Genomic DNA, 21,610 nt, shown 5'->3' with positions numbered 1-21,610 from the left:
GGAAGATTCAAAGGGAGAGAGGATTTATCTATATCTATCTCTGTCTGTTTATATTTACAAGTTGAATTATTTTGAGCTGGCATTTAACCCCTTAAAACCAGAGGCGTACTATTACGCCCTATTCTAAGCGGCTCTAAACGCCGCAGGGCGTAATAGTACGCCCTCCATTTTTTTTTTACTTACCCGGTAGCCGGCGATCCCACGCCGGCGATCGCGGTTAGGGGGACTCCCAGGGAGCCCCCCGCGGGACATTCGTCCTCCTGCAGCCCCCCCAGCCATGTGAGAGTGAGGTCCTTGCGAGGACCTTACAATCACATGGCCGGGTAAGCTGCCTGCTGCATTGCCAGCAGGGGGACTAATTGTAATGACAGTTAGTCCCCCTGCTGGCTGGAAATAAAATAAAATAAAGTTAAATAAGTGTAAAAAAATATATATATACTTAGATCATATATATATATATTATATTTATATATATATATATGATCTAAGTATATACACACACACATACACTGTTTAGGTGTATTTTACTATTAATATATATATAATTATATATATATATATATATTAATATCAAATTACATGTAGACTGATACTGATTAAATATATATATAATTATTGTTATTTAAAAAAGATTATTTAAAAATATATAGATGTGTGTTATTTTGTTCTAACTGTATTGTGATATTAATATATATATATCAAAATACACGTAGAATGAAATAATATATATATATCTATATACATACAGTGGCGTACACATGACCCATGGGGCCCCGGTGCGAAAATTGATCCGTGGGCCCCCCCCCCTCGCGCTTACTCTGCGCGGGCCGGGGCAGCAACACATGGCGGCGGGCACCTGGTCGCAGGGGTTGCGACCGCGGTATGTATGCCACTGCATGCAGATGCACACACACTTAAAGGACCACTACAGACACCCAGATCACATCAGCTCAATGAAGTGGTCTGGGTGTCAGGTCCCTCTAGTTTTAACCCTGCAGCTGAAAGCATAGCAGTTTCAGATAAACTGTTATGTTTCACTGAGGGTTAATCCAGCCTCTAGTGGCTGTCTCACTGACAGCCGCTAGAGGCGCTTCCGCCATTTTAAGACACTGAACGTCCATAGGAAAGCATTGAGTAATGCTTTCCTATGGGCGGTTTGAATGCGTGCGCGGCTCTTGCCGTGCATGCGCATTCGGAGCTAAGAGGCGGAGGGATCCCCAGCGCCATGGGAGTCCGGCGCTGGAGAAAGGTAAGTGCTGAAGACACACACACACACACTCTCACGAACAAATGCATAAACACTAGCTAACAGACACACACATTTACTGACAAAGACACACTCAGCGGCAGACATACATACACACACTTACAAAACATACACTCTCACTGACAAACACACACTCACTAACAGACATCAAACAGACTCACTAACACACACACACACACAAACACACTCAGTAACAGACACACACTCACTGACACTCACTAGCAGACACACACTCTAACACAAACACCAACACTCACACTAACACACACACTCACACTAACACACACACACACACTAACACACACACACACTAACGCTCACACACACACTAATGCTCACACACACTAACACTCACACACACACACACACACACTAACACTCACTCACTCACACACACACACTAACACTAACACTCACACACACTAACACTCACACACACTAACACTCACACACTAACACACACTAACACACTAACACTCACACACACACACTAACACTCACACACACTTACACATGTTTTTTTTTTATTTAATCCCCCCAGCCTCCTTACCTTTTGGAGTGCTGAGGGGATTCCCTGGGGTCCAGTGGTGCTGCTGGGCTCCTGGGGGGAACGGTCACCCGGCGGGCTATCTGGTCCTGCGGGCGCGCGAGGGAGCACTCTCCCCTGAGTGCTTCCTCTTCAGCTCCCTTGCGCGCCGCGTACTGATACCGGCGCCGGAAGATGACATCATCTTCCGGCTCCGGTATCAGTGCGGTGCGCGAGGGAGCTGAAGAGGAAGCACTCAGGGGAGAGTGCTCCCTCGCGCACCAGCTGGCCGCCGGGTGTAAGCAGGGCCAGCCTCGGGGGGCCCGGAGGTGGCCGGCTCCTGGGCCCCCCAGGAGAAGAGGCTGGCCCAGAGCGTACATACTGGGTCGCAGGGGCGGCCGGGCCCCCTGGTGGGCCGGGCCCGGTCGCAGCCACGACCCCTGCGACCCTGGTATGTACGCCACTGTATACATAAATATATACGTATATATCACTATATAACTATATATAAATAAAAATATTTTTAAAAATTATATATATATATATATATATATATATATATATATATACACACATACGTATATATATATATACATATATTAATTCTACATATATATTTATGTAATATTTTTACATAATTAAGTATCTTAATTAATTACAATTAGTGGGACCTGGCTGACAACCCATGCCGTAAGTATAGGGAATTTAATTTGCTAGCACTATATTTAACCCTATAACTTTGTAAGACACCATAAAACCTGTACATGGGGGGTACTGTTTTACTCGGAAGACTTCGCTGAACACAAATATTAGTGTTTGTCTTAGCTCCCGCCTTGGGACCGGGAAAACGGCGCAAACTGGAGGTAAAATCTTCATAATCACCCGCAACAACACTCACCCTGATGAAGGCCCGAGGCGTGAGGAGCTTGAGCCGGGACGAGACGGTCGCTCTCCCGGGTCTCCGGCCGGTGTCCGGCACCCCCCCTGGACCGGGGGGGTCATCCCGGTCCGTAAGGGTGCTGAACAGCTTGCCAAACCAGGCTCAAGTAACCACCCGGACGCGAGGTGACCACCGCATGGCGCTTCTCAAGATGGCCGCCGCACGACAGCCTTGTGCATGAACAGCCAGTTCAACAACCATGACAGTCTGCCCCAGGGCTATGCTGGCGGACTGCACCGAGCAAATAAAGGTACAGGCCAGGGACATCACGCAGGGGGGCAATAGGGTGCGCAAAGAAAGAGATCCTATGGAGGACAATATAACAAGTAATCCCACAGGTGTGAGCAGACCTTGGCATAGCCTGCCCCACAGGGACCGGAACATCAAGCCACCCACCCTGTACCCATCCAGCAATAACTTACCCCGCCAGCCTGGACCTAAGCCAGCTCTAGCTTTACCCCACGATAACCGTCAAACGCACGTTTGCGAAATAAGCGTCTGACCAGTTTACCCAGCAGACTACGCCCGAGGAGATACATGGACAGTTAAGCGTATTCTGTTCACTGCATCACTATCCATGCTCACAACACACCCTCAGTTAAAGCATAACTATCTGGTGTATATCTTCAAAGAAAGTATGAAGGGATAATACACCAGCACTATGGTTACCTGAACAGGTCTTGCTGTAGCTTCTGTTGCGGCCATCTTGTGATGAAGTTATATTTAAAGTTATATTTGACTTTTGTAATGCGATAACATTCTTAGGTGGTATTATACTATCTGTGTGAACGCCTTGGTGAGATGTTTGGGGCCGTAAAAGCAACAATACCTAAGCCTTAGTATTACAAAGCAACGTTTAAATGAAGCAGAAATGTGTAGATGAGAAAGCGATGACATCTGACATAAAAATGTATATTAACTTTAAGCGACTGTCCCTACTCACTTAAGCAATTTACTTTGATAGCTGTAGTTATAGCGTGTACCTAGCTTGTAAGGATAATTTAACTTTTCCAAGGGGCCTACTGTGTGATACCCAGCGTGTACCCAAACAGAATTGACACGAATAATCGCAGTTGAACCCTGTCCAGCATGTAACCTAATCCTAACAATAACTTAAGCAACCATACCGTTAGCGATGTTTAGCCTATTTTGCATGATTCACATAACCGTTGTTTCCTTATCCTCAAAATGCAATATATCTGTTTCGATAATCGACATAACAAACAAAAAAAAGGTGGCATTACTGAACAAGGAAGTGTATTTACCAGTTACAAATGTTGTAATAACCCCATTTTGTGAACAAACCGTACATTATCCTTCTCTCTTCTGTATCCCAACATATGCCGCAATAAAACAAAGATTGACAAAAAAAATATTAATGTTTCAAAACAGTAAAATTTATTACAACGATGATATCGCCAGTAAAAGTGAAGTTTTTTGCATTTTTCACGGACGATATTATTGCTGTGATACTTTTTACAGTTTTGAAACACAACTATTTGTGTTCAGTGAAGTCTCCCGAGTACAACAGTACCCCTCATGTACAGGTTTTATGGTGTTTTCAAAAGTTACAGCGTCAAATATAAGGCTTATGTTTCAATTTTTTTACATAAAAATTCGCCAGATTGGTTACGTTGCCTTTGAGACCCTATAGTAGCCCAAGAATGAAAATTACCCATATGATGGCATACCATTTGCAATAGTAGATAACCCAAGGTATTGCAAATCGGGTATGTCCAATCATTTTTAATAGCCACTTAGTCACAAACACTGGCCAAAATTGGTTTTTTTGCATTTTTCACACACAAACAAATACTAACACTAACTTTGGCCAGTGTTTGTGACCAAATGGCTGCTAACAAAGACTGGACATACCCCATTTGCAATACCTTGGGTTGTCTACTATTGAAAATGGTATGCCATTATGGGTGCAAATTTAATTCCTGGGCTACTATACAGTCTCAAAGGCAACGTAACCAATCTGGCGAATTTCAATTTCAAATGTAACGTGCTATATTTGACCCTGTAACTTCCCAAAACACCATAAAACCTGTACATAGGGGGTACTATTTTACACGTGAGACTTTGCTGAATACAAATATGTGTATTTTATTGCAGTAAAAGCAAACAGTATTATGACATTGACAGTTAAAATGTCATGTAGAACTAAAAAAATAAAAACATTTCTTATTTTCTCCCATTTTTTTCATATTAAATTATGTTTCATAGCTAAATATTTGATATTAAATGAAAGCCCTGTTTCCCTTGAATAAAATTATATATAATAAGGGGGGGTGCATTTAATATGAAAGAGGTGAATTACGGTTGGACAGACATATAGCGAAAATGCCAGGTTTTGTTTACGTGTTTTGTTCACAACGTGTACATTTGGCTCAGTCCTTAAGGGGTTAATAAACTAGAAAGGCTCGTTTATGATTAATAGATGATTCTTTGAATTAGTCACAGCAGGGAAGGGAAACACTGCATATATATAGAATTTATTTCTTAATCTACCAAGAGGCAAATATGTGGGACTGCAGCCTTTAAACAAGAATTTATTGTTTTAAACTACTCTGCTCTTAGTTTCAATACCGGAGATATTTTGACAAAACTTTAAATCAAATTGGAATTACAAACTACTTTAGTTCCTATTTAGTTTATCTTAATCAATTCTGTACGTGTACATATTTCCCATTAGGGCTTTCTCATTGGATTATATTGATCTAACCCAGTGTAAGTGTGACTGCAGATCTTGAGCAGATATATTACTTTGTATCAGCTCTACTAATACATGACAGGCGCACAGTCGGATTTGCCGGCATATGCGCTATCTTACCCAAACCCCCATTAAAACACGGACACAGGTTATACTGTTGGAAATAATTAGTCCACAGCTTTATTAAATTATTAATAAAATAATTAAGGAATAACAAATGGGGTCATTGCCAACAAATTTTATTAAAGTTAACATCCCCCCATATACATAACATACCCCTAGCAATGACCCCACAATAATAACAATAGATAACAATCTAAATAACATGTTAATACAGAAACTGGCCGCCCAATATGACCACATTTCCACCAGGTTAAATTGTAGGGGTGTACCGAGACACCGCTACCCACCATATCGATTGTAGGGGTGTACCAAGACACTGCTACCCACCATATCCATTGTAGGGGTGTACCAAGACACCGCTACCCACCAGTTCCAGTGTAGGGTGTACCAAGACACCACCACACCCCCAGGTTCGGAGCCACCGACGGGCTCGAACCTACCAACCACGTGCAACACTGCCCAATACACACTAAACCTCAGGATGCCCACTTTCTCCTCCATCTACCCTCCGATTTAACCAGGCCATTCCCCGCCGCTGTGAAAAAACGGGAAATCAACTAACCTAACCAAATGCAGGGAGAGTGGGAGGGACAACTGACAGGTAAGCTTAGGTTCAGTTAAAATGGCCACTTCATATAATGGCTGGTGTAAATGATCCGCTTATGGCTCTGCCCTACCCAGCATGCTAGCTGTCACTAACTTCCTGTGGCTGCTATGCCTACCTCCTGGCTCTGTCAAGGCCTATTCCTCTTTGCTGCGCTGATCCATGGGCTACATGACAGGCGCACAGTCGGATTTGCCGGCATATGCGCTAACCTTACCCAAACCCCCATTAAAACACGTACACAGGTTATACTGTTGGAAATAATTAGTCCACAGCTTTATTAAATTATTAATAAAATAATTAAGGAATAACAAATGGGGTCATTGCCAACAAATTTTATTAAAGTTAACATCCCCCATATACATAACATACCCCTAGCAATGACCCCACAATAATAACAATAGATAACCATCTAAATAACATGTTAATACAGAAACTGGCCGCCCAATATGACCACATTTCCACCAGGTTAAATTGTAGGGGTGTACCGAGACACTGCTACCCACCATATCGATTGTAGGGGTGTACCAAGACACCGCTACCCACCATATCCATTGTAGGGGTGTACCAAGACACCGCTACCCACCAGTTCCAGTGTAGGGTGTACCAAGACACCACCACACCCCCAGGTTCGGAGCCACCGACGGGCTGAAACCTACCAACCACGTGCAACACTGCCCAATCCACACTAAACCTCAGGATGCTCACTTTCTCCTCCATCTACCCTCCAATTTAACCAGGCCATTCCCCGCCACAGCTCAGGACTTGACACCTAAAGCTCCTGAGCGACCCCCACCACACCAGAATAAGGCCTGTTGAATGCCTTCCTGAAGGGCCAATTTAAACAGATCACACCTTACATCCGAAAACGTACCCCATCCCCCCTGGAGTACCCAGGGAGCTTGCCTCCCAGTTCGTTGTGTCTCACTGTTACACCGCCCCCAAATCTGATAAATACCGCCATAAATTTTTTATTAATTCGTCCTCGCCACCGAGACCGGGTACCTAGTATGTCTCCAATGTAACCGAGGAACCATCTTGGACCGCACCACCACCACACCTGTGGCCAGCTCTCATAGCCAGTCCACCTCCCTCTGCCTCCACCTGCTCAATTCCTTTTCCGGGACCATGCCGATATCCTTCCCGCCCTTGCGGATTACCAGAATGTCCTGGACAGTACCCCTTGTTACCTTCTGGAAAATTTTCTCCACTATTGCCTTGCCACCAAAACCCCCGAAAACCAAAACCACTCCAGCTCCACCAATTCCAAAGGAAAGCCCAGTTGAGCTTGACCCGAACCGCGGCTCCCTTCTGCGCCCCTTAGATGTAAGAGTGGCCCACCAACCATGTCACCAAACCTGAAACGAAAGTAATTAGCGACAAGGCATAGCCCCAAACACAAACCCATACGTCCATAGCCATTAAACCAAATAGACCGTCCTTAAACAGGACTTAAACCGTACTTACTCCCACCTGCCTAAACGTTTCCCCAGGTCCTCACCTAAAACCAGGCGGGGCGCCTCTGTCGCCGCCATTATCCGGGAAGCATGGGCCCCAAAGTGCCCGGGATCCAAACCCAACATTGTCAAACCCCTCCAAACAAACCCCTGCGGGAATTGAATCGTGACAGCGCCGATCCGTCCCCTTTTACCAGTAAGCCACCCGGGATGTCCGGGTGAAGCTCCAAGTAACATGATGTGCTTGACGCCGGGCGTACCCCTGACCCCGGCAAGGAATATAGCTTTACCAAACCTCCTTTACCAGACACATCCGTTCTTGTACAACCCTACCGAATCATTACCTTAACCGACTGAGGTTCGACAACCGAGTGTAGAACCCCCCAACACCCGCCTGAAAGGCACTCACCAGCTCCCCAATCCGAATTGCTCCAAGCCCCCGAGAAGGCCACCGCAAACAAACTCACCGCAAAAGTAGAGTAACACACCACCAGGCGTTGCGTTACCCAAGGAAACCAGCCGCCCGGCACCGACATATTTCATACCTCTCCGTAAGACCCGCGATGCCTGACGGACGTGACAACATTCCGTCACTTCCTCCCAATCGGTCAGTTTGAGCCCTAATGCCAATGCCGCCATGCTCCTGTCCATTGCCGATGGAGCTAACGCTGAAAGAACAAGTGGCTTAGGAACCACAGCAAGGTATCCCTTCGCCCCTCCTTTGACTGGGACCCCCCAGTGAAACCAACCGCCTCGTCCCACATATCCCAAACCTTCACATAGGCAGTCCCCGTGCCCGGTGCCATAGGATTCCATATCAATACTCCAAGCATGGCGTCTCGAGCTGCCACATTTCCTCCAGACCGGCCTGTCCCTCCTCCCGCACCCCCTGGGGCCGCCATTCGCAGCTTGTCCCCTTGTGCACGAGCCAAGTAACCAGCCCCTACCTTCCGCCAACCAGGCACATGGCGTGCCTGCACCCGATATTAAACGACCTGCACAATAATACGAATCACCGCCATTGGCGTACCTCCTGAACCGAGGACCCGGCTGGATGGTAAACTGCATGAACCCCGTCGTATTGTCCGTGAATTACGACTTTTCGTCCCTTAATCCTTCACCTTTTAGAGCCACGGCCACTCCCAATGGAAATAACTCAAAAGATGCCAACTTCGAATTAGAGGACTTACCTTTCATGCCTCCTGCCACCGCTCCGCGCACCACCTGCCTTCCAGGTATGCCCCGGAATCAATGTTCCCAGAGGCATCTGTGAACAACTCGATACCACCCGCAATGGCTCCACAAGTAGCCTTCGCCATGAAACGGCTACAGACCCATTCCTCGCGACTAACCTGACATGCGAACTTGAAACTGCCTTAAGAACAACTGCGATTTCTCAGCGTGACCTTCTTGGACCTGTGAATCTTCACCCTGAACTCCCTAAGTGCAGTCAACTGATCCCCAGGCAAATGACACTCTCTTACCACCGAAACAATTTCCAGCCTAAGCTAAGACGCGCGGTAGGATTCCCGCGACCATAAGGTATGTCCACAACGGCCCGGCCCAGCCGAGCCCACACAGCAAGCTATCTTACCGATAATGTACTAAGGAACCCCTTCCTGATTCCTCTTTCACCACCCACTCCCAGACGGAACCAACTTCCCGAAGTAGGAACATGAAATGGAACTGCCCCTTGGCAAGCAGAGGTAACCAATAGGCACCTGCAAACATGCAACCCAAAAGATGGAAGGGTCGTCAATAATCGAACTTGTCCCGCTCCCCCGAACCAACTCAACGGCAAGGCCGAATGATGCCAAAGATACAGAACAGGTCCGCGTCGATGTCCTCATTTACCGATGCCCCTTTCGGGTGCGATAAGTTTTGTATCAGAGGGAATTTGCCTGCCCCTTTCTAGGGGACCACCCCCCATGGAGACACCCACAGATCCGCTAATGGCGGGATGTAACGGACCCGCCATCTCCCCAATTGGGCTTCCTCGCGTGATCACTCGACTTTGAATGGAATAGCGAACCCCCCCCCCCAACAATCCCAGCCATAAAACTAGCGCCTTCATGGGAGGCTTACTGCCTTAGCCACGGCAGCAACGCACTGATCGTCACCGGTGCCGCTCCGAACTGTAGCCCCGGCGAGTACCCCTCCTGCCTTTGGTTTTCCTTTCTTGACATGTCAGATGACACCGTGACTCCCACCGCCTCCGGAACACTCGTATCCAAGCCTACACGATGGTCCCCAGTTGCATTGACCTTTCTTCTGTCCGGCCAGCACTGCACCTCCTGGGGGCGCGCCGGCAGCCCCCGGAAAGAGCGAATTTCCTGCACCATCATTAGGAAACGGGGACCTTACCCCGATTACGCCTACTAGGATACAATTCCCAAAGTCTTCAGTATCTTGCGATACTTCCACCTTTCCCCTCCTCTTCTTTTCCGGCCTCCTTCCTATCATCCCCTTTTAAAATCAAGGAACTCCTCGAGCGGAAGACAGGAACATTTATTTTTTTATTTTTTTTTACAAATCCCCTTAATGAAATCTAATCCTCCGCCTTCAAGTGACCCCCCAATGTTCCCGCGATGGACACATGCCCATTTCGTCGCGCCGCGCCTGGAATATTGCCACACATCTAACTGTTCTCCTGCCCCGTCGAATGTCCCCGGTACCGGTACACCGTATTTCCCTTCCCGGCACGCCATCACCACCGCCCTAACTTCTGCCTCCCGACCGCCCTCCGGTGACCCCACCCCACCCGGCCCCTTTTTCCCTTGATCATGACTCTAAAATGATTTTTGCAATTTAAAAAGTGTAGTGTGTTTATTGACTCACCGCCCGAACCCCCGTCTGCGTTGTCCTTCCGTCCACCTTGCCAGGCTCTGGAGTATCCAGTGGACGCCGACTCCTGTCCACGCTGGTCCCGCCTCAAGCTCGTAGGAGTAACCTGGGTAGTCTGTTCTGATATAGCCTTACCAGCCCTTCCTCCCTGCGCTCTGTTCTGTCGTCCTAATCTCTGCTCCTTCTGCTGCCTGACCTTCCTGGCCGCAGGCGTCATGCCTCTGCCCTAGTGAAATCCTGCCAGATGAAGCTGAAGCGCTGCACTGAGACCTCCTCCTCTCCTCTGCTGTGCCTGTCATTGACCCTGTGCTGCTCCCTCCCGTACTCACACCTGCTGACGCTCCTCCTGTGTTCCTGCTCCTGAGAACGCCCCCCAGGGGGCTCCCGCTTGCCTCTGTCCCTTGCGTCCATTTCCACCCGTCCTTGTCCTCTCTTCTGCCTTCTGCTTGCAGTACCTAACCTCTCCCCGGCCGCCTCATCCACTTGTGGCCCCTTTAATTAATCCTGGTTGCTGGCCTTCTCCTCCATAGCTGCTCTGCTGCACCTGTGAAGACTCCGCCTCCTGCTTTCACTATCCCGTTCCTTCACCTCTGACCTGACCCTGGCCCCATCCAGGGCCGCCTCCGTCTGTGTCCCGCCGACATGGACCCCCCCCCCCCTGCCTGCCCATTGGGGGGGGACCGCTTTTACACTGCTGGCCCCTTGCATCATTCCCCCTGTCCCTCAGGTATGCCACCAGGGGCAGACTCACCAGGACGCCTCTTGCCGCTCTCCCTGCCCGGCAGCCATCATGTCATGCTGGATTCCGCTGTCCTTCGTGCTTTCCCGCCCCCCTGCCTTACGGCAGGGGGCACTCTTCCTGTGCGGCCTCATCATGGCCTGCCACCTTGCCTGACCGGCGCCGCGTCGAACAGACGGCGCCGGACGCCCTCCAACTCCCGCCTGCTTTCCGACCTTGTTTTCAGCTGTCCCCTTGCCGCCTCCTGACAGGCTCTTGCGCCGCCGAACTGCTGATGTCACTCCCGGGCTGCCGCTGGGACGACCTTACTCTCCTTGCCTGCCTCCGTTCCGTCGCCGCGTGGGGGGGGGGGGGGAGCAGGCATGCTTTGGGCCCCCCAGCTGCTCCTGCAGCCACCAGCCACGATTTCTGCCACAACCTTTGTGTCCAGGATTGAGGCTTGCTTGGAGTTCTGTCTGAGGCTGATGGGAGTGAGCATGCAGCAGCAGCTCACTCCAGCCTCTCCTGTACCTCCATGCTGCTTTCTGCCTCCATACTGCTCTGTTCTTCTATGCTGCCTCCATGCTGCTACCTTCTCCCTCCAGGGCAGGCAGCTTTCACAACTGACAGGTAAGCTTAGGTTCAGTTAAAATGGCCACTTCATATAATGGCTGGTGTAAATTATCCCCTTATGGCTCCGCCCTACCAAGCATGCTAGCTGTCACTAACTTCCTGTGGCTGCTATGCCTACCTCCTGGCTCTGTCAAGGCCTATTCCTCTTAGCTGCGCTGATCCATGGGCTACACAACATTACTTTCATTTAGCAATTGGAATTACGCCCTCTCCCTGGATCTCTGACAATAAGATTTAACTACAGTGGGACCTCGGTTTACGAATTTAATGCGTTCTCCGGGACGTTTCTTATTGCAAAAAATGTGTAAACCGAAACGCGGTTTCCCAAAAGGAGCTGGCATGGAAACCAACCCACAATGCTGAACACACAATCAAAGGCATGCAAACGACAGAGCTCAGCTCCCTACCTTTCCACCGCATGAGAAATGCACCAAAAAGTCCCAAAACAACTGCAAACAATTTCCAGAATGGCTCCAAAACTCGATGCAAAAGCCGCTCCAACACCTCCACACTCGACGCCACATGCTTTCCACAGGCTCCATCATTCAGGGGCCGGTGCTATAAACCTCCCAGGTGCAATGCATCCTGGGGAAACTTGCTTTGTATTGCGAAAAAAAATTGTAAACTGAGGCATTATTTTCAATGGATTTTCATTTGTAAACCGAAAATTATGTTATATTCACACTCTATATTCAATTTAACTTGTATCCGACTCCCCTAGATAGGCATACCATAATAAAGCCTGATAAGATAGGCCCTATCTGATAGGGGAATTGGATCTGTGCTAAAATTCTAATAGTCAGAGGCTTAGCCTAATAGGCTTTGGATTTCAAATCTGACCACAACAACATTTTGGTGAAGTGTCCCAATTAAAAGTATATACACTTTAGTTTATCTCCAGGTAATACCTACATACAGAGTTTCCTCTCTGGAAGTAGGAGTTAGAATTTTATTCTACAGACGAATAGGGGTTAAGCCCCAAAACACTACTGGGGTGCCTCTTTGGTGCTCTAGTTTCAGAGTAGGAGATTCTGCAAGAGCAGACCTCCCTACTCTGAATATCTTTATATATGAATCCAATTATAGATTCTATTGCAAAATGATCTACTATGTCAAACTCTAATAAAAACCTGTTGATCAACTGGAACGCCCTATCATAAGATTTAACAGTGTTTGCAGAAAGAGTCAGCTGGGAGAGTTTATCGCCGTGAGCCAAAAAATGATCTAGGTCCATTGTCATGTCTAGGAACAGGCAATCGGCAGAGATATGTTAAATTCCTGAAAGAGAAATCAAGACAGGTGATCAGCAGCAATACTCAAACTCCAGGAACATGAACACATGTTAAAAAGAATTTATTATTAACAGCAAGAAAAAGAAATTGGAGTGTATTGAAAATGAGATGTAGGGAAGTGGAAGTACAGTATGGTTAATATAGTTAAAGAATCACTATTGGCAGGGGCGTACCTAGAGCATATGGCACCCGGGGCGGGTCCTAGTTTTGGCACCCCCCTTCCCCCTGCACTTTAAAATGTACAAAACACCCACAATTTTTTTAATGTATGTAGCATTGAGCAGTGCTTGCATGTTTCAATGTAAGCATGCTTTTGTATGGAGTAAGTGTGAGTGAATGAATGGGTGTGTTTGTATGTAGTGTTGTCATTTTAATGCAGGCATGCTTTTGTGTGTAGTGTTGGCGAGATGCAGTGGTGTGGTTATATATAATGGTGATGTTTTAATACAGAGGTGTGTTTGTATGTAGTGTTTGCACTGGAATGCAGGGATGTGTTTGTGTGTAGTGTTGGCAAGATGCTGAGATGTTGGATTGCCATATTTAAGGAAACCAAATAAGGGAACTATCTGCTAAACAGCACCCTAATTTGGTATCTTTACATATGGAATCTCACATAAGGGCACCAATTTAGGGAATTCTCTACTAAACAGCTAAAAGATCAAAATTTAAAAAGCCTTTTTCTTAATTTTAATCTTTAGGTTGTTTAGTAGATAACTCCCTAATTTGGTGTCCTTAAATATGTCAATCCCACATAAGGATAACAAATAAGTGAGTTATCTACTAAACAACCTAACAACCTGGTGACAGGGAGGGTGACTGGGGGGGTGACTGGTGACAGGGTGACTGGGGAGGGGGTGACTGGTGACAGAGTGACTGAGGGGGGGTGACAGGGTGACTGAGGGGGGTGACAGGGTGACTGGGGAGGTGACTGGTGACAGGGTGACTGAGGGGGGGTGACAGGGTGACTGAGGGGGGGTGACAGGGTGACTGGTGACAGGGTGACTGAGGGGGGTGACAGGGTGACTGGGGGGGTGACTGGTGACAGAGTGACTGAGGGGGGGGTGACAGGGTGACTGAGGGGGGTGACAGGGTGACTGGGGAGGTGACTGGTGACAGGGTGACTGAGGGGGGGGTGACAGGGTGACTGAGGGGGGTGACAGGGTGACTGGTGACAGGGTGACTGGGGGGTGACTGGTGACAGGGTGACTGGGGGGGTGACAGGGTGACTGAGGGGGGTGACAGGGTGACTGAGGGGGGTGACAGGGTGACTGAGGGGGGTGACAGGGTGACTGAGGGGGTGACAGGGTGACTGAGTGGCTAAGGGGGGTGACTGGTGACAGGGTGACTGAGGGGGGTGACAGGGTGACTGAGGGGGGTGACAGGGTGACTGAGGGGGGTGACAGGGTGACTGAGGGGGGTGACTGGTGACAGGGTGACTGAGGGGGGGTGACAGGGTGACTGAGGGGGGTGACAGGGTGACTGAGGGGGGGGGGTGACAGGGTGACTGGTGACAGGGTGACTGGGGGGTGACTGGTGACAGGGTGACTGAGGGGGGTGAAAGGGTGACTGGTGACAGGGTGACTGAGGGGGGTGACAGGGTGACTGGGGGGGTGACAGGGTGACTGAGGGGGTGACAGGGTGAGGGGGGGTGACAGGGTGACTGAGGGAGGGGGTGACAGGGTGACTGAGGGGGGTGACTGATGACAGGGTGACTGAGGGGGGGTGGCAGGGTGACTGAGGGAGGGGGTGACAGGGTGATTGAGGGGGGTGACAGGGTGGCTGAGGGAGGGTGTGACAGGGTAAGGGGGTGACAGGGTGAGGGGGGGTGACAGAGTGACTGAGGGAGGGGGTGACAGGGTGACTGAGGGGGGTGACTGATGACTGAGGGGGGGGTGACAGGGTGACTGAGGGGGGTGACAGGGTGACTGGGGAGGTGACTGGTGACAGGGTGACTGAGGGGGGGGTGACAGGGTGACTGAGGGGGGTGACAGGGTGACTGGTGACAGGGTGACTGGGGGGTGACTGGTGACAGGGTGACTGGGGGGTGACAGGGTGACTGAGGGGGGTGACAGGGTGACTGAGGGGGGTGACAGGGTGACTGAGGGGGGTGACAGGGTGACTGAGGGGATGACAGGGTGACTGAGTGGCTAAGGGGGGTGACTGGTGACAGGGTGACTGAGGGGGGTGACAGGGTGACTGAGGGGGGTGACAGGGTGACTGAGGGGGGTGACTGGTGACAGGGTGACTGAGGGGGGGTGACAGGGTGACTGAGGGGGGTGACAGGATGACTGAGGGGGGGGGGTGACAGGGTGACTGGTGACAGGGTGACTGGGGAGTGACTGGTGACAGGGTGACTGAGGGGGGTGAAAGGGTGACTGGTGACAGGGTGACTGAGGGGGGTGACAGGGTGACTGGGGGGGTGACAGGGTGACTGAGGGGGGTGACAGGGTGAGGGGGGGTGACAGGGTGACTGAGGGAGGGGGTGACAGGGTGACTGAGGGGGGTGACTGATGACAGGGTGACTGAGGGGGGGTGGCAGGGTGACTGAGGGAGGGGGTGACAGGGTGATTGAGGGGGGTGACAGGGTGGCTGAGGGAGGGTGTGACAGGGTAAGGGGGTGACAGGGTGAGGGGGGGTGACAGAGTGACTGAGGGAGGGGGTGACAGGGTGACTGAGGGGGGTGACTGATGACTGAGGGGGGGTGACAGGGTGACTGAGGGAGGAGGTGACAGGGTGGCTGAGGGAGGGTGTGACAGGGTGAGGGGGTGACAGGGTGAGGGGGGGTGACAGAGTGACTGAGGGAGGGGGTGACAGGGTGACTGAGGGGGGTGACTGATGACTGAGGGGGGGGTGACAGGGTGACTGAGGGAGGGGGTGACAGGGTGACTGAGGGGGGTGACAGGGTGGCTGAGGGAGGGTGTGACAGGGTGAGGGGGTGACAGGGTGAGGGGGGGTGACAGGGTGACTGAGGGGGGGTGACTGGTGACAGGGTGACTGAGTGGGGGGTGTCAGGGTGACTGAGGGAGGGGGTGAGAGGGTGACTGAGGGGGGATGACAGGGTGAATGAGGGAGGGGGTGAGGGTGAATTTACAATAATATTTTCTTACCTTAATTCAGGGGCTGTCTCTCTCCATCCCAGCCCAGGCAGTGCAGGAGGTGCAGGCAGAGTGGCCACAGGGGAGAAACCTGGCAGAATGCACGCTCTGCGCCCCCTGCTGGCACACTCCATAACAGCATCCCTGGCGCTCAGTGATGACTCAGAACACAGGCTGGGAATCCCCTCCCTGTGCTCTGACTCACTCACTGAGCGCCGGAGCCGCGAGGGAGAGGACGACCAGCAGGAGGTACAGAGTGTGGCACCCCCTTACTGGATGGCACCCGGGGCGGACCGCCCCCTCCGCCCCCCCCTTAGTACGCCACTGACTATTGGGTCAGGAACACAAACATGTATTGCTGACACTATAGTGTTAACACCACCATATAGCCCCCCTGGGCCCCTCATGCCTCCATAAATATAGCAACATCTTACTGTATTCAAGCCAGAAGCTGTAGATCTGCATGCTGTTTGCCTAAAAAAAAAAAAACAAGCAGTCTGCTGACATCATCAGAAGTGGTAGCCTGATCCAATCAGAGTTTGCAGGAATCTATGATCTGCAAACTTTCTTTGTCTTAGGGATGAGCATAACCACCTAGCAAAGCTAGTGGGTATGCGGCAGCCTCCCGGAGTCAAATGCCAGAGCTGAAAAGGCTCGCGCTGTGCATCTGCACAGCAACAGCCTTTCAGCCAATCAGGTAATCAGGAGAGCCGTGCTGAGCGCGGGATTCCTGATTACCTCAGATTTTTAAAATTGGGAAACTGCGGATGGTTAGCACATGCCACGAAGTACTAAGGATAAATATTTCCGACAGTGTACGGGAATATATTTAAACGTCTAAACACAAATAAAACAGTTCAAGATGCCAATAGTACAGGGGAACAAGAAAATATTTAATAAATCATGAAGACATACAAGATAGACTTGAAACTTTGTATAAAACAGCTGAACTGAAAAACAAGGCAACAATGTATGCCAAAGGAGAGTAACAAATGAATAGTGGAAACATTCAACAAATTGCAACGAAATAAGTTCAATAAAAGAGAAGAGAAATGTTGAAACAAGTCTCAGCAAACATATTCTTTATGCAGGGAGTCCATGCGAATATTGAACCGACGAGACTACTTGCATCCACTTCTCCTATTTAGGTGGATCTTTGGTTTGTTGGTCCGGTCTTGGAGTACGGCTATAGTCTGTAAAAAACAAAACAGAGAACGGTTATCAAATGTTGAATAAGCACCAGATAACCTTATGTTTTAGAAAGCAAACTACCACCAGCAGGCAAAACTCTTAACTTGGAGGAGGGTGGGACGGGCGCTATTGCTAGGTGGTTATGCTCATCCCTAAGACAAAGAAAGTTTGCAGATCATAGATTCCTGCAAACTCTGATTTGTACTCCGGGAGGCATAACCACCTAGCAAAGCTAGTGGGTAGAATAGCACACACCTGGTGGTGGTCCTAAGAAACTGAAGGCGTTCAACTTCTGATGGCCTCCAGTAAAATCTAACAAAGGTTTTACTGGACAACCATCTTGCAGCTTTTAAGATAGTAGGGAGAGGAAGGCCCTTTCCTGCTGCTTTAGTAGCCGAGGCTCCCCTAATTGAATGGCTTTTGAACACTGAAACATCAATTCCAGCCGTAGACATGGCGGAAAGTATCCAGCCTCTAATTGTATTAACCTTGGCTGGACGAAAGGGATTCCTTGATGTAATGAATAATTGACTGATATCATTTCTAAATACAGCAGAAAGTTGAAGGTACGATTGTAACAAACTGACTAAACATAAGCCTGGATCGGAAAAATCTTGGACCAAGTCCAGTTCTACCGGACCAGGAGAAAAATGGGATGTTTTTTGTCTGCCTTTTAGTATAATATGGAAACCTCCCGGGGTCCTGGACAACCAAGATTCTGAAATATGGATTTGAGTTAACTCTGCTCCTCTAGCTGCCAGGGCCAAGGACAGCAGAGAAGCCAACTTAATAGCAGTCCATCTTAAATCAATTTTAGCATTATCCAAAGACTTAAGGAAATTTAATAAGACATCTACATCCCAAGTAGATGTGTAGCGTGGGGTATATGGGCGGCAGACGGCTAACCCTTTTAGTAATCTCAAATACAGGGCATCCTGAGTAAGGTTGGGGATCAGGAAGTTTAAGGCAGATCCGTAGGTCTTGATTGAACTGACAGATAAACCAGAATGGAACTTAAGGGTAAGAAATTCTAACGCCAAAGGAATGGTATCAGATCCTTGTGTGTTAGACAGAAAAGAAACCTCCCATTCTTTGAATTCCTCGATCATCTTTCTATATCTTACCCTAGTTCTACGTCTTAAAGATGAGTTAATAATATCCAAGACCTGATCCGATAAAAGGGGATGTGTTAACAGCCTACCAGGGCTGCGATCCACATTAGCTGCGGGAGCTTGAGCAGAAGATCGCTGGTTCCCTGAAAGCAGTCCACTGTCATGCCTAATGGGATCTTGGTTCCCTTGACTAACTGATGGATCAAGGGATACCAGGGTCTGGAGGTCCATACTGGATAAACGAGAACTAAGCTCTGCACCCTGTCCCTGCGGATCTTCTCCAGCACTTTCATCAGTAAAGATGGAGGGGGGAAAGCATAAGGGGCTGGAACATCCGTCCATTGGAAAGACATTGCGTCCATTTTCCAAGCTCCCTTTGTCCAGGTTCGGGAGACGAACCTGGGGGTTTGAGCAGATGTTTGGGATGCAAACAGATCTACCTGTCTCTGGCCAAAATTGCTTTCTATCCGTTGGAAAAGAGCAATCTTTAATTGAATCGTTGCCAGGGACAGACTTTGGCGAGAGAGAGAGTCTGCAAGCTCGTTCGCCTCTCCCGGAACATATTCTGCGAAGACCTGAACGTTGTTTGCTAAGGCCCAGGACCAAAGATCTAGAGCCTCTAAGCAAAGACCCCTTGATCTTGTACCCCCTCTGTGGTTTATATAAGCCACCGCTGTCCTGTTGTCCGAATGGACTTTTACCAACATCGGTGACTGGTTTAGAGGAACTAGGCCCTTGAGAGCTAATTTTATAGCTCGTAACTCCAAAATGTTTATATGGAGGTGACTCTCTTGGTCTGACCAGATTCCCCTTATGGCGTTTTGGGATGTAAATGCACCCCAACCGTGACTTGAGGCATCTGACGTCAGAGTGACTGTCGCAGGCTGCTCTAACAGTGGACGAGGAAGTGGAATTTCTAACTCCAGAATGGACTTCAGTTCTTCTCTGACCTTCTTGGGGAGAACAAATTTTGATTCCCAATGGCCACCCTGTCTTAGTCGGTTCCCTAAAAACAGCTGACTTCTTCTGCAAAGTAAGGGGGAATTGTTGTATGCTGGTGTTAAAGCTATTAATTTCCCGATAATCTTTGCTACCAACTCTGGTGCCTGAGAGATGAGTTGAGATGTACCAGTAGTTTGTCCCATTTGTCTTGAGGGATTCCAAGAGACATAGTCCTGGTGTTCAGTATGAAACCCAGAAAGAGGATGCTTTGAGTGGGAATTAGGACTGATTTCTGTAGGTTTACTACAAATCCTAGGTCTTGTAAAAGGGAAGCAAGGTAATCCCTTTGAGAAGCAAGGGCTTCCCCATCTGGATGCATGAGCAGGATGTCGTCTAGATAGTATAGACACATGAAACCTTTTAGTCTGACATGAGCTATCACTGATTTCATAATTCTGGAGAATGTGTATGGTGCGTTGGATAGTCCAAACACCAAAACGGTCCACTGCCACACTTTCCCTTTCCACTGAAACTTGAGAAAACGCCTGTGTTTCTTGGCTATGGGGACTGAATGGAAGGCATCTTTTAGGTCTAACTTTATGCAGAAAAACGCTTTCTGTACTAAGCCTGGAAGATCTGATAAACCCTCCATCCTGAACCTTTTCCTTTTGATGAAAGCGTTCAGAGGCCTCACGTTTAGGACCGGTCTCCAGGAACCGTCTGACTTTGGTATTGGGAACAATGGGCTGACCCATCCTGTAATAGAAGTGTCTGCCAACTCTATTTTCCCCTTGACTTAAAGCTAAGGAAAGGGAGGCATCTAGCACTGGGTTCACCTCTCTGAGGGGTGCAAACTTCTGGACTGGGAACCTTAAAAGGGGGAGTTGTAAACCCCTTTGAAAAATCTTTAGGACCCATTTGTCTGAGGAAATATCCTTCCCATTTAGTGGCATAGGAGGAGGCACACTTACTTGAATGCATGGGTTTTCTTTTGGAAGCTGAACAGCCTCTGGAATGCGCTCCTCTGCCACCGCCTGGGAGCTTATGTCTTCCACTGTAGTGGCGGTACTGGGCCTGGTGAGAGGCTTCTCGGGACGCTCCTGCAGCCCTATAGGGGCGACCCTCTGTCCGAAAGGGCTTTTTGTAGCCAGGGACAGTCTTCTTGAGCTCTGAAAAGGATCTCCTTGCCTTGTAACGGCCTTTAACCTCCTGAATGAACGAGGGACCGAATAGGTGAGAATCCTCCAAATTTGGGAACTCATGCGATTTGGGGGCTAGGTCGGACAGACCAGCTGCATGGAGCCAGCGTGATCTGCGGATGTTCGATATATAATTAAAGGCTTGGCCGATAATTAGCACTGCCCTGCCAGACGCTTTTAAAAGGGCCATCTTAGATGCTAACAGAGATGAAGTGGAAGGTTTCTGGACATTGCCTTCCTTTTCTGCCTTATCCAGCATCAGTAATAGTGGGCCCACAGCATCAGCAATTTTAAACTGTATATTGCGAAAAGTCTGGTCTGTGGGATCAGAAGATACGCTGCTCCCTGTGATGGATAACAGCGCAGGGTCTACCTCTGGGGTCATTAAAGCCTGAATGTCCGGGATACCGATGTGGTTCCTGAGGAGAAGGTCATCTTCCTTAACCAAGGGGGATCTGAAGGCTAGTTTAGCAAAATCTCTAACCTCAGAGTCGTGCTCCATAGCCCATCTGGAGTGAAATAATTTTGATGGGAGAGTCTTTCCTAGGAGACTTACTCTGGCCATCTGAACGTTGCTTAGCTTCCCTCTCTCAGTGGAAGCCGCTGAACGAACCACTTCCTCGGATTCCCAGTCTATTTCTGGAGAGCCGTATCTGGAACTGGGACGGCTTTGGGAGGAAGAGTGAGCGAACGCTCTAGAAGAGGAAGGAGAGGGACTATCTAACCTCCAACGAGATTTGCCCTTTTCCTCTGGAAGGTGTTTCTGGTGCTCAAACGAGGGAAACACACTATTCCTTTTTTGGGGTCCTGTCCCCTTAAATTTTCTTTTACTCAAACGAGTATGAGGGGAAGGAGAAGCGGAGAAGTTTTCCTCAGACGAGGAACTGGCGGAAGAGACCAGCTGTCTTCCTTTATGTTTTTTATTTAAAACTGGGACCAAATCCTCCTCAG

The sequence above is a fragment of the Pelobates fuscus genome, chromosome 1 (assembly GCF_036172605.1).
Source record: "Pelobates fuscus isolate aPelFus1 chromosome 1, aPelFus1.pri, whole genome shotgun sequence".
NCBI lineage: Eukaryota > Metazoa > Chordata > Amphibia > Anura > Pelobatidae > Pelobates > Pelobates fuscus.
The sequence above is the reverse complement of the archived record's forward strand: the minus strand, read 5'-3'. Positions refer to the sequence as shown.